This window comes from Pholcus phalangioides, unplaced genomic scaffold (genome assembly GCF_987345545.1).
Source record: "Pholcus phalangioides strain wild (caught in Gottingen) unplaced genomic scaffold, Ppha-v1.0 ptg000039l_1, whole genome shotgun sequence".
NCBI classification, from domain to species: Eukaryota; Metazoa; Arthropoda; class Arachnida; order Araneae; family Pholcidae; genus Pholcus; species Pholcus phalangioides.
Window position 1 is genome coordinate 26680329 of NW_028301625.1, and position 13042 is coordinate 26693370.

Sequence of the window (13042 nt, forward strand, 5' to 3'; positions counted from 1 at the left end):
TTTTTCCTTCCCTTTGTTGCTGAAAAAATAATATAACAGATAAAAATAGAGTATTTTTCTTTGTGCGGTTAAAATATACAGTGAAACCTCATTGCAACGATAATCGATAAAACGACAAATCCCTGTAATGTCTTATTTGGAAATTATTATAGCCTAATTTTAAACAGCTGCCTCTCGATGTAACGATAAAAAGTTTCCCTATAATGACATTTTTTCTTGGTCTACAAAATATTGTTATATTGAGAGTTCATTGTATATCTCATAGCTACTCTTTTTTGAATTTCTATACCCCTTCTTTTCCCTTAATGTACCCCCCCCCCACCACTGCTGTTTTATCAATGTCTATCTTTCCACATGTTTTTTTTAAATTTTTCTCTTTGTCTTTGAATTTCTTCCTTTTGCTTGACTTTTTCTGATTTCTTGACGCCTTGTCTTTCAAACTTCTGGCATCCTTACAAATAACTGCACATAAGATGGTAAGCTACAAAATATACTTGCTGATATTTAAAAAAAACATTATTTATTTAAGAATATAAAAGAATACAAATTTTATTTAAATCTCTTTGCTTGTGATCAATAATGTACTTAAAAATTCACTAATACAGATTGCTTTTCAAAACTACAAAATTATCAACTTTTTCACAATTTTAAAATAAAGTAAATTCAATTTGTTTTTTAAAGCCATACCAGCTCAAACAATGGCATTCATTCCCAAAATGATAAAAATATATTTGAGTTATAAGGACACTTTTTTTAAAATAACCATTTTGAAATACAGATGACTTTCACTGCCTAAGTATGATAGAGCAGCGGTTTTCAACCTTTTTGACTTATGGAGCCCCATAGCCCCCTCTTTATTTATCAAATTTATTTTATTACCCTGGAGCAGCCACAGAGCACAGGTTGACAACCACTGGCATAGAGTATGTTTGTTTATAAAAACTGTTTTATAAAACAGTGTGAAGAAAATGTTTAGTCACATGGACGGCTCTTATGAATATTTTCAATACTTATAAAAAATTACAATTGAGAAAAGGCTGAATCACACAAGGAAAAAATTTGACCAGATGTCAACTTATTTAAAGGTTATTATAAAAATCAAAAAAAAAAAATTTCAAACATTTTTTAAAGTGACAGAAAAAGGAAAAAAAACTTAGGAGAGACAGTTGATCCTCTGTAGATCAAGAACTCCTCTAAAATTTAGTGCAATGCCCTTAAAATCACAATGAAAGTTTTTCATGCATAATAAATATACAGGGTGATTATAAAAAAACTATCCCGACATGTGGGCCCCTAACTATCATACCATTCACAGAAACTGAATGAAATTTTGGCATAAGGTATTTGGATGTATGCGCTCAAGAATGATATGGAAAACAACAGTGTCACTCTAACAGTTACGGTTACAGTGAGAAAATTTTGAAAATATCAAATGGCAACACCAAGTTTTTTGTATTGGAATGTGATCTCCATTGTGAAAAACCCTAAATAGCGTTCGAACGGCAACTGTAGCATGAAAATCACCGGCGGTAGATAGGCTAAAAGTGAGGACAACCAATAAGGACAGAGAAGCAGCATAAAATAAAGCATTTTATTGTGTTTCACAAATTTTCCACATGACCTTGTGGAGGACTAATCAGGCTGGGATCTCAGCCGAAGAAACTGTGTGACGAATGAAACGAACATTAATGCTCTGGTGCACGGCAAAGTCCTTTTTACTTTTCCTTTGCCTAGCTCCGGGGATTTTCGTGCTACAGATGCCATTCCAACGCTATTTAGTGTTTTTCAGTATGGAGATCGCATTCCAATACAAAAAACTTGGTGTTGCCATTTGATATTTTTGAAATTTTCTCACTGTAACCGTAACTGTTAGAGTGACACTGTTGTTTTCCATATCATTCTTGAGCGCATACCTCAAAATACCTTATGCCAAAATTTCATTCAGTTTCTGTGAATGGTATGATAGTTAGGGGCCCATATGTCGGGATAGTTTTTTTATAATCACCCCGTACAGTAAAACCATGATAAGTCAGATTCAAAGGACCAAAAAATTCTGACGCTTAAGTGGAGTGCCACAGTTTCAATATTAATTTCTGTATACATTATATAAATTTTAAATAATGGACCATTCATTGTATTATAAATTATAATTACAATACTAGTAAAATTTAGATTGTCAAAAAAAACCTTTTTGAGTTTTATGCTGAAAAACATGTGATTTATCCCAGTAATTTTCTAATTTAGATTGAACAGAGTTAACTGTTAAAACAATTAACTTTTTTTTTCTAATACATTTAGGGCTCTAAATTCTTCATTGGTAGTTCCTTATTGAGGTTCCACAATCTCAAACTGTTTCTGAAACTTCAATTTTTGTTTTTTCAGGTGGCAAACAAATTTCTTGAGTTGTTCAGTTTTTCTCATAGCAGCTTGGTATATAAGTAGGCCGACCATATTTTCTCAAGAAAAATATGGGACTTTGCTAACTGTCACCAAATTATAAAGAAATTGCTAATTATGGCACAACCAAAACTTTCTAAAATACCACAAAGTTTGCTTGTGATGATTCGAGAATTCTGAATATTTTGTTTCTCATTAATTGATTCAAATTTATTTTTTTCCATCCCCCAACTCTTTTCCCTAAAGGAAAAAGATTCCTACTAGAACATTTCCATGTTTGTTTACATGTTCACTTTGCAAAATATATAATAAATACAAATACAATGCCACAACAGGCAAAATACCCAACGAGGTGGCTGAGAAAAAGATGCCCATAAAAATATGGATGTCATATATTTCAAAAATACAGCAACCCAATTAGAAATGCAATTAATAAAAATTATAAACAATATACACACGTGATAAAAATTATACAATACCCATAAAGAATACTTATGGTTGTCTTCAAAAGGGAATTTTTTCAGAAAAAATTCATGTTACTCTCAATGCATAAGATGAATTAAATCTATTGAATCAATTAACTCGTTCATATCTGCCGGTCAAATAAAAAAGCAGCAGGTTTCTGACAAAAAAATATATTACAAAAATAGAAGCTGCCTGGTTTTAATTCACAGAAAATTTTTTAACACTTTTTAAGAGTACATTATAAATTCGGTACAAACTGAAATATTCAAACAGCTAAAGGGGCGGATCACGAAAATCTTTTCAAATTTTAGTAAAATATTTCTCCAATTTATCAATGAATTTTTCGATGGCAAATCTACTAAAAATAAACAGAAAAATTATTGTATAAAAAATATATATATGAATATCACGCGTGTTAATTAGTCGTAAACAGCTATAAAATAATTAAAAATCGGAACTTAGGAAAAGAAAAGACACCAAAAGACAACTACGTTTTTTATAAAATTATTGGTCTTAATTTCTTCTGCATGCTTTTGTTATAATATTTAACTGATTTACGGTACCTACTTGTATTTTAAGAGTCCGCAAAATATATTGTAAAATGTATTGCATCAGCAAAAAGAATTAAAATATTTAAATTATTTTCTGACGAGGAGTTAAAAAAAAAATGGATAAGTTTAGCGAGTTGGATTCGAACCTTGGTCTACAGTCCCATACACAATCACCTACACCAATTCGGTTGGCGAGAAAGGTCCTGAAACTATTTATCTCACCAAAGGCATATACTTTTAGTGAATTTTTTTTTTCGAAATTTATTACCACCACTCCCTACCATTAACCACAGAATTTTAATCCTTCCCTTACGCGAATTAAAATGAGCAATTTTGTTTGGCATACAGAGTGTTAATCTTTCAGAATACATTCTAGTAATTACATAATGAAACCACCTTTTGACCGAAAGCACAACAGATCGTACGATATTAATGTAGTGAGAATTATCGTAAACCAAGAAGAGACGTGATTGGCTGAAATCGTGTAATCGCGGAATAGCGGTTCATTTGCGGAATTAGCCCGCGGAAATTACGATGGAACGGAGAAAGTTTCAATGTTCCGCTTCCCCAAAGCACTTATAGCTTAGTGCCCCAAAGATGATGGAATTTTTTTAAAAAATGGCTGGCAGTGATTCCTCAACAAAATCTGAAGACTACTAAAAATTCAAGGGTAAAGGCCCGTTTACACGAGGCAAGTGCTTTAGTTGGTAACTTAATTTTAACTTACCGATTCTTCTCGAAAGTGTCCACACGATATGTGGTAAGTAGACGCTCATTGGCCAATTTTTACGGAGGCGAGCGCAGTTAGCGCATGCACGCTTCATTCTACTCAAATCCACGGAGAGAGAGATGCACAACGTGTGGGAGAATAATAGTAATAATTTTTTATTTATCTGGCATTCAGAGAAGTGCTTTTTTTAAAGCTCATAGCTTTCGTAACGATGGATGAAGATGATCAGGTAGAACTTACGAATAGATCAGAGCCACATTATATGATATTTTTTTTAAAGAAGAAATTAAATTTATTCACTTTCACCCAAGAGGGATATAGTTATGTGGTACACATTGAGGACGATGTATATTCTGACTCCAATCGAAGAAACGGTTGATAATATTTAAGTTCATTTAATTTTAAAAAAACTATTTACATAGGTTAACAATATTAATTCACATAATAAAAAAAGGAGAAACTATATCACTTGCGCGAGAGCAACACACTGAGCAAGAAGTAGGTCACGCAAGGGAAACAGTTCGCTTGTCCCCTTTTTTCGCCTCTGCCACCCACGCATCAGGAGGTGCCCGTAAGGGGGCAAGAGATGACGCCACAGGGGAAAAAAGAATACACAACATATTATAAACTTATGTAAGTCATCGAGAAGAAATATAAGATTTCTCTTATTTCTCCTCTAAGTTGTAAAAATCGATTATAAGATATTTTAATCAAAGTTAAAGAAGAGATAAATTATGAATTATGTAAGCCGAAAATATTGGAGAAGATTCTTGGCATTCGTAGGAAATTCTAAGGGTTAAAAATTAAATAATAAAAATTCATTAAACATAAAAATTATTTCCAAATTTTCGAAATTATTATTTTTTAATTTAATCTCTTATAGAGATGATATCTTTATGTTAAATATTTGATCATGTATTTTTACAACAGATGTCAGCAAATTCGTTCTGGATGAGAGAAATATTCGAAACCCCCTCCAGTTTTTAATATATAAATCCTCCACACCTGATATATTTTTGAATCTTCAATTTTTTTCAACTCCTGACATCACGTCGACAGAATATTCCATAGCTTTTTCCAACATCGAATAATTTTTAGCTTGTTTGTTAAGGTAATTTTCATTTCTATAGTTCAACAAACATTCATGGCGAAGATATTTTTCAACAAACTTGAAGGTTGCGTCCTCTGGCCACCTCACCATCCAATATTTCAGCAGAATTCTAGCAAAACTTCAGGAGATGACGGAGCATGAACAGGTTCACGCTTGAGATCAAAATAAACCCCTCCGTGAGAGAACAAAAAGGCCCCTCCAAGAGCGGCAGGTCACGCCCACTGGTGCATGCGCATAGGTCTACTTAATTGGAAAAAATATAACCGTTTGTATTCACTTACCAACTGAATCCCTTGTGCACTTGCCAACTAAAGCCGTGTAAACAGCCCTTATCGTCTGCATACATTGTATCGTACTTGGCAACTAAAAATTAAGTTACCAACTAAAGCACTTGCCTCGTGTAAGCGGGCCTTAAGTTTCAATCAATTTATTTAAATTTTTTTACTTCAATTTCATGCTATTTTTCATCATACTTTAAAACAATATTCTAAATTTTTTTCTCTAAGTGAATGTATTAGAAATATATATATTTTTTAAATAAATTAAGTTACCAACTAAAGCATTTGCCTCGTGTATATATAAACAGGCCTTTACTCTCATAAAAACATGTTGAATTTTTTTTCAAACACAGATGTAAATTGGTGCTGTTAGCATATTTTTAATTGAAACAATATATCAGCACAGCAATTTAATCAATTAAATTGTGTTTATAATTAGCAAAAATAGTTAATTAAGGGTAAAATACAGTCGACCCTTGGTTTGTGAAAATTTTGATTTACGAACAAAAAATCATTCGGTTTATAAACACCCAAAATGACCTGAATTCTAAAAGAAAGATATTTCTGTAGTCTGAAATTAAAATTTTTTGACAGAATTCGGTTGAAGAACTATATTTTGTCAGAGTAAAACTCCCGCCCAACCGAATACAGCTCCTCTTATCCCGCCCATGGATCAGCAGGTCATTTCAAACTTTATGAAGCTCTGAAAAGAAATTTTCCAAAGATTTTTGCAATTATGGTATCTGACGTAGAACTAACAGTCAGAGACCTCTGGAAAAATTATTTTATCATCTTATAATTTCATAGTTCTTATTTACAAAACTCGGCAGCGAGTGTCTTGAAGAGCACCATCAATTTGGCTTGGAATATATTTTGTGGTCAGATAGTGTTGCAAATGGAGATTTTGAGCACTTCGGCACAGATTACAGATGATAAATATTCGTGAAACCATACTTCGCTCTGGCATCATTTTCATTCTGTTTGCATTTCATTTCTTTCTAATTATGGTAATGTTTTTAGTTGGTTTGATGATAATAATTTGTTATGTACAGGATTTGGAGTAAAAGAAAGAATACACTAGAAATCTTTGGAGTTCCGAGAATGGATTAATTCATTTTACATTGATTCCTATGGGAAAAATTATTTTGGTTTGCAAACAATTCAATTAACAAACAGGCTTCAGGAACGAGTTAAGTTTGTAAATCAAGGGTTGACTGTATACAGCTCGCCTTGATTTAATGTTATCTATAAACATGTAAAATCTTGCTTAGCAAAGTTGAATAGTTTTGTATTGTATTTCCAATATCCTCAATTTGGTGCGCTTTTATAAATCTCTGAACACGTAAAATTGCAACAATTCCTGAAAAATTACACTGACAAGGAATCAACTCTCAAGGCAAAAAAGTATTGTAATTATACAGTGATACCTTGACTAACGAAGGTAAAATTCATTCAGAAATTACATTTGTAAGCTGAAATATTCATTAACAGAAACACAGTTTCCCTTAGGGTTCTATGAAAAATTGTTTCATTCATTCCAGGTATTGCCCAAAATTCAAATGTAAGTCTTTTATTAAACACTGAAGAACTGTAAAAAAAACTGACCTATGACTGAAACTGACTAAAGGCAGAATTATGCGACATTACTTAAAGTTTGATATATAAGAATTTACAGGAAGATGAGATACTGAAAAATCTCTATTTTCACTATATAACACAACCAACAACTCAGTCGAGTTCGTAGATATCCAACATCCATTTGTGATGACGTCAGCTCATTTCTGTGTTTTATACCTGTTAGATGGAGAAGATAAGCTCCTAGAATGTCCACACAGTTCAGTTAAATGCTAAGAGTCTTAAACTGAAAGAATGTGAATCCAGATTATTCAGTTGGATATCACAAATCTTAAAGTGTGCACTAGCCTAAGCATCTTTTTTAAGCACTTTCTCTTAGCTTAAATCTTTTATTTTACATGAGATGATTGAAAAACATATTATAAAAGAGAAGTGGAGATGCATCTAGAAAGTGATTATAAGGTGTATATGAATTAATCGGGCTTGTGTGGGTGACAGTAATTTTGATGATGATCTGTGCGCAATGTGGCTGTGTTAGGTTAGCATGTGGATCCATTTCCATAAAAATGTTTGTTAACTGAATCTATATTCGTTAGCCGAGGCAGAAAAATTGCGTAAAAAATCTTCATAAGGCCACGGTATCATTTTATAGCTGTATTTTACACTCAAATGGTACTAAAAGATGTGCTTTCTAAAATGCAAAAAAAAAAGAGAAAAAAATTGAAAATGAAATTAGTCTAATGGGTTTTTTTACCATGTGTTTGTCATGTATATCCAAATGTACACGAGGCCATAGAGGGTTCAGAACATACAGCAGTTTTCACAAACCCTATGTATTTTTCGTTGTTTTATTTCATGTCAAATTCTCATATTTGTTTGTGTAGTTAACCGTATTTAAAACAGATATTCCAAACCTTTTATTTTCTTTGAAAGCTTTTAGAGAATCTTTAATAAGCAATTTTTTTTCTATCTCCCCCCCCCCCCCCATTTAAATTCTCAAATAACTCTCTGATAAGTGGCTGGAGAATTGTAGTAACATAGCATTTGGTGAAAGAAATATCATTTGGATGATTTTCAAATTTTCAGGATGAGTGTGAGTCGAACAGAAAAATGACCTGTTTTAAAAATTATTGATGACATCCAAGCATTTGAATTGTTTTCATAATCCACTGGGAGGAATTATAATACAGAACTGTTAGTAGAACTAATAATAGTAATATATATATATATAAAACTGTAATATAGAACTGTTAATAATACAGTAGTACTCAAAAGTTTTTCGGCAACAATAAATTTGTCTAAACATTTCGTGTTTGAATTTTAAAATTAAATCTGTTCTATGAAACACAAACACTAAACCTCATTACAAATTGTTGTGACCAAAAAACTGCTTATCTACACTTTGTAAAATCGGAAAAACTTTAATCATGTTTATGGTGGGTCAAGTCTTTTGACACAAACAAATAAGAAAGCAAAAAAACAAATAAATAGTCAAATTGGATCATGTCATGGGCATTACACTGGTGTAAGAAATTAAGAGAATTTGCAGACTTGGTTATTTATCTCTAGAACTACTGTACCGATTTTAATGAAATTTGATATGTGCATACATTGATACAAAACAAATAACCATTCAATAATTGTAATACACACGCATGATCGTGCGTAACACTCATTGGAGTCGGAAGGTATGAAACAGCGGTTGCAGAATAAACAAAAAAATGGGTTAATAGATGGATTAATAGGGGGTATGGTCCTCTTACAGACATACAGGTCTCGCAGCGTGACTTCATACTTGAAATAAGGCAGTTTATCATTTCCTGTGGCAATTGGTCCCACTCGTTCAGCAACGCCGTTTTCATTCCCTGGATGGTTCCCTGAGGGGGGGGGGTTGCGAGTTGCAATTGCCCTCCCCAGAGCGTCCCAGACATGCTTTATAGGGTTAAGGTCTGGAGATCTGGCTGGCCAATCCATCCGGCGAATATCCTCACTCTCTAGAAAATCGTCAAGCAGAAGAGCTCTATGTGGCCTCACGTTATCGTCCATTAAAATGAACTTAGGGCCAACTGCACCCCTGAAAAGGCAAACATAGGGCTCCAAGACCTCATCCCTATACCTCACACCAGTCACAGTGCCTCTTTCAAAGACATGGAGAGGTGTGCGGCCATTCAACATGATGCCTGCCCAGACCATTAAAATTCCTCCACCATAATGGTCGATTTCGCGGACATTGGAGGGTAGGTAGTGGGTCCCTGGTTCTCTCCATATGAACGTATGGCGAGAATCGGTGCATAGGCTGAACTGGGACTCATCAGTGAAGAGAACGGTCACCCATTGATCCATACTCCAATCTCTATGCTCTCTGCACCATGATAAACGGATTCTCCTGTCCGTAGAAGTGAGCGGGACGCAAACAGCAGGTCTTCTTGCAAACAACCCTCTCTCATGAAGTCTTTTGGAAACAGTCACCCTTGATATACGGGTTCGTGTGGCTGCATACAAGTCACGAGAGAGCTGAGAAGCCGTAGCACTCCTGTTACGCCTCGCTATAATAGACAAATGGCGATCTTCTCTGGCCGTCGTGGCTCTTGGACGACCTTGCCCAGGCTTTCTCTCGATGGATCCGGTATCCTGGAACTGTTTCCATAAGTTACACATGACGCTGGGCGTTAAATTGAACTCTCTACAAATCTGGACTTGAGATTGGCCTGCTTCTAGCCTCCCCACCTCATTCCATCATCTAAACGTTGGTGGTTACTAATTTTTACTGTTACAATTTGAAATTAACCGATTGCTGCAAAATAACACCAAAAAATTTGCAGAGGTGTGCTAGCGAACGAAATGCGTCTTAACTTACACGCGCTTATAAAGCCTGTTTCTCTACTGGCTCCGCCTACACACACGTGTACGCTTACATATTTGACGTTCAAGATTTGCATTTTTGTCTAGAAGCAGTGGTTTTACATTCAGTTCAGTTCTTTTCATGAAATTTGATAAAATATGCAAATTCTATTAATTTATTTCACCAATGTATAATAAAGTACAATAAGTCAACTCTTCATTGGAAAATCTTTGGATTATAAAACTACTTGGCACGTCTTTAGCATAGACGCAATGTGCTTGTCCATGTTCAATGGATATTTTTTTCCATTCTCTTTCCACACAATTGAAAAAACCACCAAGTTCAGATAATTCGTAGCTCTGACTTCTCTACTGAACTTGATCCATAAATGCTTGGTGGTATTGAAGTTATGACTTTCACTTCAAAAGTGATAAAAATGTAACGGAACCTGTCCCTTGTTTTTTTCAGAAGGTTAAAGACCAACACCTTTAGCCGAAAAACATTCCTCACTTTTGCCTTCATGATTAACACTAAGAACCTATAATACCCTTTTCCTTGTAATTTACCTCATAACTACCTGTAAAACCTCATATGTATATTATATATTACCTATTTATATATTTTGGATTTTCTCTTCTGAATAGGAAAAATGGCATAATCCTACCTCTTCCTTGCCCTTCTATAATGAAGAAATGAAATTTTTTTCCCCACTTTAAAGAAAAGCAAACAAGCCCATGATGTTCAGCCAACGTTTTATAAGTGATACACTTGCATTCAGTCCGTGTTTGAAATTGAATTCATCAGGTTTTTCGCCTAGTGGACATTTTGAGGATCTCTCTTAGCTTACATTTTTATTGTTCTATCTTCCTATCTATTGTCTTCTTTGGTCGTACTGAAAGAAAATTACTAAAGTTACTTGCCACTTGAGCTTGACTTCACCCCTTACTTTAAGACTTAATTACACTTTTCCAAAAAATACCCACAGAATAATTTTTGTTTTAAAGTTTTCACTATGTGTTCTGCATAATCCTACTATAAATTTATATTAAATAAGAATTAATTACTTCCATATTTGATTAAACTACATTTGTTAAAACACTTTTTATTTCAAAAACAAAAATTAGACAATAAAAGCTCACTAACCCCAAACAAACAAATTTCAGCTACAGGTGTCAATAAATATCTTCCTTCTGCTTTACGTCAAGGTCAGGGCAGTGCATGCAAATGAGTTGGCAATACAAACATTATTGCATTTATCAAAAGACTTTTGAGCGCTACTGTGACTGAGGATTTAATAACATTGTTATCTATGACAACCAGACAAGAAGAAAGGAAAATGACGACTCATCAAAGTCTTGCTGTATTGCATTCTTATGAAAGATCTGTCCTGTTTAGCTGGGTTGTCATGGGTATGAAAAGCAAATGCCAAAATTATATTTCATCATATCAATAGGCCTAATAATTAGGTTGAACTACAATAAGTTAAAGTCGAAATCAAACCCCACGTCCTCCCACTTTCCAGGTGAGAGGAAGGGGGGTTTAATTCCCTGCAAGGGCAGTTGAATTTTCCCTCTTTGCTCCAGCCAGTTGTTAAAAACCTTCGTATAATAGCGGAGAGTGACATCAACCTAGGACTACAATAAGCGTCTGCACAACATTCATCAAAATATGACAAATAAAATCTATAACATAAATATGAATCATGAATTCAAAAAATTCTTCTATATGTTGCATTATCAGATTAATTATAAAGACCCTGCATTAGTATTTTAAGTTCCACTTTGAAATGGCCATAAAAGGAAAATTACTGGACAAAATGTTATCAAACATGGTAATAGTTTACAGGAGGTCATGGGATTCAATTTTCCGAAAAAAAGGTTCAAAAACTCACCACCAGCAGGGAATGGCGCTGTATGCAATATTGTTAACCAAAATAAGACATGAAGACATCGGTTTAAATTGTTTTTAATCATTTCTAAAACAAAACTGCTTGTGGGGTTTTGGCAGAATTGAAAAATGTGATACACTGACATGTCCGTAACATTCCTCCTGATATGCTAAGAACTACTGTTGAGAATGCAGTAATGCCATTTAACTTGCTTCAGGAAATGGTAGACGCCACATTGAACATAATTTAGAAATGATTAAAGACATTTCAAACTGATGTCTTCATATCTTATTTCGTTTAACAATATTACATACAGCACCATTCCCCGCTGGTGGTGAGTTTTTAACCTTTTTTTCCGGAAAATTGAATCCATGACCTCCTGTAAACTATTACCAAGTTTGATACCATTTTGTCCAGTAATTTTCCTTTTATGATTATTTCAAAAAGAGTGGAACTTTAATTATAAAGACCTTGTACTAAGCACTTACTGAACAAAAATTATTTGACAATTTAAACAAATTATAATTAGAATGGGTGATAGAACTAAGCAGAACTAAACAGCACGGAAGGCCAGAGAACATAATAATAGTACAATAAGAATTAAAAAAAAAATTCCTAAAAAAAAATTATTTAAAAAATAAGTTTTTGTTTTTTTTCCCATAGCACTATTTCAGTATCCTGTAAGATTGACTCAAGCCAAAGCATAATGATAGAAACAACTTGATTCCAAAACAATTTTTGGCCTAAACAGTGTACTAGCATCAACTGAGACCCTTTTCTGTCTCTCCTCACAATACATATTACATTATTTTTTTGGAGTCTTCCAAAGTGCAGAGTCTGTCAACTCTCTTCGACAATGCACAGCAAATTATGAAGACATGTATGTTTTTTAAGAATGACACTCCTTCGAGACCATTTTCAAAAGCACAGTGCAAAATGTGTAAATCACAAGATTTGATTTAAATAAGTAAAGATGAACCAGATGGTTTTACTGTGTTGTCCATCCTTTTTTAAAAGGGATTTGTTTAAATTTTACTGCTCAATACTAGTGTAATTGTTTTTGACAAATGAAGCATTTTAATTTCTAGCTCTTTGCTGAGCATTGTAAATATTGTTTATGCCTCTGTATGCCCTAAAAATACAGAAGACAATCGAATGCTATTGGATAGCATCAGAACCACCAAATCTAGAATAGGATTCAACTG